Below are 5,993 nucleotides of genomic sequence, written 5' to 3'. Positions count from 1 at the left end.
TTATCACATATAACAAAGAAAAGCTGCCTCATGTTTCCATGGACAATACCTTTGGATTTTGAGGCTATATTGGAAGTTGGTTTTCTTCTGTTTTCCTTCCTTGAGCAGTAATAATGACAAAATTCTCCAATGGAATAAACTGCACAGAAGTTGAACTCATGAAATCCAGTGTAGTCACATTCCTTATTATATACACCATGGACCACACAACCAACTACACCTACCAAACCAAGTACATTTGATACAAATACCAACATGAATAAGCATTCAAATGGATAATATTTTAAAACAAAGGTTGTTTCTTTCCATTGTTTTGATATCAGTCTCACTTTTTTCTACCTGTTCTTCCCAAGGATTCTGTAAAGAGCACCTTGCACATCCTTGTTCCTGAAGCTGTAGATGAGAGGGTTCAGCAATGGGGTGATGATGGTGTAAAGCACAGAGACTATCTGCTCCTGTTGAATGGAGTGGTTGGAGGAGGGAGTTAAGTAGGTAAAGATGATGGTCCCATAGAAGATGCTCATTGATCCTTCCATGAGATGTATGTATTTTGAGTACGGAGGAGACAATGAAGATGTAGGAAAGGAGAGTCAAGAAGAAGGATATGGTAATCCCACACCCAGAGACAGTGAAGGTCATCAGTTTGCTCAGTTTAGTGTCAGAGCAGGAGAGGTGCAGGAGGGGAGGAATGTCACAGAAAAAGTGGTCTATATGGTTTGAGTGACAGAAGTCAAGGGAGAAAATCAAGGCTGTATTGATGATGGAGTTGAGGTTGCCAATAGCCCAGGAAATGGTCAGCAACCCTTTGCAGACTGGCTGGCTCATGAGCAGGGTATAGCGTAACGGGTGGCAGATAGCTGCATAACAGTCATATGCCATGGCTGAGAGGAGCACACACTCTGTGCTTCCTAAGGTGACAAAGAAATACATCTGGAGAGCACAACCAATGAAAGAGATAGTCTTTTCTCCTGACAAGAGGTTCCAGAGCATCTTTGGGACAGTGGAGGAGGTGTAACAGATCTCAATGAATGAAAGGTTGCCAAGGAGGAAGTACATTGGAGTCTGCAGGCACTGATCTACCCAGATCAAAATTATGATGGCCAGATTCCCCACCAGGGTTAGCAGATAGATTAGAAGTACTATGGAAAAAAGTAGTGTCTGTTGGGTTAAATCATTGGATAACCCAAGGAGGATCAACTCTGTGATAATTGTGTGGTTCAACTTCATTGTACACATCTTTGGCCACCTTCATTATGGGGCTATAGGCCTTCAAGAACTTGAGGCACAACAGCAAAAGCATATGGAGATTTCATACAGGGGAAACATGAATAAATGTAAACTATTAGTGAGAAACAACATTTGGAAGGCAGATCAGAACCACCATTTTTATAGTTTTTTAAATTATGCAAACATTATGGAACTAACTGAAGCAGAGAATTGATAACTATAGACATAGGGTGATAGAAAGCAGGGTTGAGGAGACATAGGCTTCTTTTCCCCCCACAATCATGAGAAACTTTATAATAATTATTAAGAACTTACATTTCTTCAAAAGCTTTGAGTATGAGCTCTGCTTCACAACCACCACACTCAGGAGTAGCAGCAAAGTACAGAAGACCCCCGCCCCCACGCACATACATTAGGAGTACTCAGGTTCCATCTCTGGGCATCTCCAGTTACACATTTTTCAATGCTGGAACTGAGCTGCTGACAGCCATCAGTGCATACTATGTTGGGATAGCTGGGAGAATTGTCTTTCTTACTCAGGATAAGGCAGCTATTTATATCCTCTTTAAACTTAGCAGTGTGGAGAGTCCAAGGGCAAGAAATAAGGGAAGAGCTCTGTGACAGAGTAACAGGTTTTACATATTGATGAGCTGTACAATGAGGGAGGAAAGAAGAAAGGCTTTTCTTTACTGCTGCCTCTTTAATATTTTAAGTATTTTACAACACTTTAAAATAATTTCCCATGGATAATAAATTACCTACATGATAAGTCATAATAGCTATACATCTCAACAGCCTTTCATTACAATCTTACCAGTGCCATGCAACTGACCCTTTTTGTTTTATTGCAAATAGTAATCTTTTGTGTAATCTCATTCTGGAAAAGATCCTCATAAAGGTGGTATCTTCTTAAATGTCATACCTATCTCAGCAACTGTTCTGCTTGTGCCTCCCACAAAATGTGGCTCCAAACTATATTACCCCAGGTGTAGTAAATAATCCTCTAAGGGGTTCCTAGGGGATTTTCTGCTACATAACATATTGCTATCTGTAGACAGCATTACTGGTGGTTACACATATGCATAACACATAGCAAACACTCTTTTCCAACAGCACAAGAGGCGACTCTACACATGGACGTCACCAGATGGTCAATATCGAAATCAGATTGATTATGTCCTTTGCAGCCAAAGATGGAGAAGCTCCATACAGTCAGTAAAAACAAGACCTGGAGCTGACTGTGGCTCAGATCATGAGCTGCTTCTTGCAAAATTTCGGCTTAAATTGAAGAACATCGGGAAAACCACTAAACCGTTCAGGTATGACCTAAATCATATCCCTCATGAATATACAGTGGAGGTGAGGAATAGATTTCAGGGATTAGACCTGATAGACAGAGTGCCTGAGGAACTATGGACGGAGGTCCGTAACATTGTTCAGGAGGCAGCAACGAAATCCATCCCAAAGAAAAAGAAATGCAAGAAAGCCAAGTGGCTGTCTGATGAGGCTTTACAAGTAGCTGAGGAAAGAAGGGAAGCGAAAAGCAAGGGAGAAAGGGGAAGATATAGCCAACTGAATGCAGAGTTCCAGAGAATAGCAAGGAGAGACAAGAAGGCCTTCTTAAATGAACAATGCAAAGAAATCGAGGAAAACAACAGAATGGGAAAGACTAGAGATCTCTTCAAGAAAATTGGAGATCTCAAGGGAACGTTTTGTGCAAAGACGGGCATGATAAAGGACAAAGAAGGCAGGGACCTAACAGAAGCAGATGAGATTAAGAAGAGGTGGCAAGAATACACAGAAGAACTATACAGGAAAGATCTGAATGTCCCTGATAGCCATGAGAGTGCGGTCACTGAACTTGAGCCGGACATCCTAGAGAGTGAAGTCAAGTGGGCCTTAGGAAGCATTAGTAACAACAAAGCTAGCGGAGATGACAGTATTCCAGCCGAGCTATTTAAAATCCTAAAAGATGATGCTGTTAAAGTGCTGCATTCAATATGCCAACAAATCTGGAACACTCAACAGTGGCCACAAGACTGGAAAAGGTCAGTTTACATTCCAATTCCAAAGAAGGGAAACGCCAAAGAGTGTTCAAACTACCGCACAATTGCGCTCATTTCACATGCCAGCAAGGTGATGCTCAAAATCCTACAAGCTAGGCTTCAGCAGTATGCGAACCAAGAACTACCGGAAGTACAAGCTGGGTTTAGAAGAGGCAGAGGAACTAGAGATCAAATCGCCAACATTCGCTGCATCATGGAGAAAGCAAGAGAATTCCAGAAAAATGTCTATTTCTGCTTCATTGACTACGCTAAAGCCTTTGATTGTGTGGATCACAACAAACTGTGGCAAATTCTTAAAGTGATGGGAGTACCAGACCACCTTACCTGTCTCCTGAGAAACCTGTACGAGGGTCAAGAAGCAACAGTAAGAACCAGACATGGAACAACCGATTGGTTCCAAATTGGGAAAGGAGTACGACAAGGCTGCATATTGTCACCCTGCTTATTTAACTTATATGCAGAGTACATCATGAGAAATGCCGGGTTGGATGAATCAGAGGTAGGAATTAAGATTGCTGGGAGAATTATCAACAACCTCCGATATGCAGACGATACCACCCTAATGGCAGAAAGCGAAGAGGATCTCAAGGGCCTCTTGTTGAGGGTGAAAGAGGAGAGTGCAAAAGCTGGTTTGAAACTCAACATTAAAAAAACGAAGATCATGGCATCTGGCCCCATCACTTCCTGGCATATAGAAGGGGAAGAAATGGAAGCAGTGACAGATTTTACTTTCTTGGGCTCCAAGATCACCGCAGACGGTGACTGTAGCCATGAAATTAAAAGACGCTTGCTCCTTGGGAGGAAAGCTATGGCAAACCTAGACAGCATAGTAAGAAGCAGAGACATCACCTTGCCGACCAAGGTCTGTCTAATCAAAGCTATGGTTTTCCCAGTAGTAATGTATGGCTGTGAGAGCTGGACTATAAGGAAGGCTGAGCGCTGAAGAATTGATGCTTTCAAACTGTGGTGCTGGAGAAGACTCTTACGAGTCCCCTGGACTGCAAGGAGGTCAAATCAGTCCATCCTAAAGGAAATCAACCCTGAGTGCTCATTGGAAGGACAGATACTGAAGCCGAAGCTCCAATATTTTGGCCACCTAATGCGAAGAGAAAACTCTCTGGAAAAGACCCTGATGCTGGGAAAGACTGAAGGCAAAAGGAGAAGGGGACAGCAGAGGATGAGATGGCTAGATAGCATCACCGATGCAATGTATATGAACTTGAGCACGCTCCGGGAGAGAGCGCAGGAAAGGAAGGCCTGGCGTGCTATGGTCCATGGGGTCACGAAGAGTCGGACACGACTGAACGACTGAACAACAACAACACATATGTATAATTTCCCTCCTAAAGGCAGCTTAATAGTCAAACAACTTGTAAAGCCAAGAGGTATACTGATGATCTTTTCCAACTTTTTGCGGATCATAGGAAAAACAAATTCCACATTGGAATGTTCCTTAGCCTTTATTGTTTTTAGCAATAGACCATGACAATTGTTATATAAATAACTGGCACACATATAGATGGATATCCTGTGTGTATGCTATTAGCAGCAAGAATCTAATATGACCAATAAATCACACAGCAAAGGTAATCTTGTCTGTCAATAGGTATTTTTTTAAAATCTATCCTCTATTGTTGTTATCATGCTCATCATTATTTCAGTATTTGACATTTTATGCTTGACATATCTAATATCATGTATGAATCAGTTATGGAAGTCCATGAGTGGCTCAACAGGCTGTTGACAAACAGAGGTGGAATGCAATGAATAGGGTATAAACAACTGACTGGTGTGTGATTTTCAGGTCATTGGATAGTGTGCAAAAAAATCCCTTGGAACACAAAAGAAGTGGATCCTCTTAATCATTAGGCTGAGAACTGGTATAATACGTAATTAAATTCCATAATGTTTGGTAACTAGATAATAATAAATAACGTAAACAATGAAAACCCAAGTACACTCCAAAAATATTTGTTTAAATAGTGGAAAGATCCAGCCAAGGTTAATTCCCATTGATTTTGGTGAGAAAAGTTTGATCTTAGATGCTTGATGTCAGGGTTGCCCCTGAGTGCAGCAATTGGCAGAGTATAGGGATGTCAGAGAATTCCACCATGGATCTCGGGGAGGCCGAATGCCAGTGCATTCGGCCCCCCGAAATCGGTGGCGGAACGGTCTGCCCCCCGCCCCCCTGGGATGAGACATACCTGGGGCGGATCTTCCTGGCGGCGGCGGCTCTGGCGGTGGCTCTGGCGGCGGTTCGGTGGCGGCGGCTGTGGCGGCCGGTCTTCTGACCGGCTGCCGCCGCCGCCATTTCCAGTTAAAAACAACAACAGCAACAACAACAAAACGTGATAGGCTATGTAAATGTTTACGTAGCCTATCACGGCTGACTTACAAAAACAACAACAACAACGCGCGTACACAAATGGCATTTGCATTCCTTATTTTCGCCTATTATTTTAAATAGCGATGCTATTTATCCTTATCCTATTTATTTATCCTATATAAATATCCTTATTTATTTATCCTATTATTTTAAATAGCTACGCTATTTGCGTTCCCCTTATTTTCGCCATCTTAGTCTACGTAAATCTTGACGTAGACTAAGACGTGCCAAAATAAGGAACGCATAAGGAACGCAAATGGTGGTGGCCGTGGCCGCCGCCATTTGCGTACGCGTGTTGTTGTTTTTTGTTTTTG

At 42.3% G+C, this 5,993-nt stretch overlaps 1 pseudogene; it reads right to left on the bottom strand.

Annotated features, from left to right (window-relative positions):
- Window positions 1-335: 335 nt before the first annotated feature.
- On the bottom strand, window positions 336-1,227 carry LOC146341652 (olfactory receptor 5F1-like; annotated as a pseudogene).
- Window positions 1,228-5,993: the final 4,766 nt, after the last annotated feature.

The sequence above is a fragment of the Heloderma suspectum genome, chromosome 6 (assembly GCF_057233095.1).
Source record: "Heloderma suspectum isolate Gila_16-S chromosome 6, 16-S_ref, whole genome shotgun sequence".
Lineage (NCBI taxonomy): Eukaryota > Metazoa > Chordata > Lepidosauria > Squamata > Helodermatidae > Heloderma > Heloderma suspectum.
Note: the sequence above shows the minus strand (reverse complement) of the source record. Positions and strands in the feature narration are given on the sequence as shown.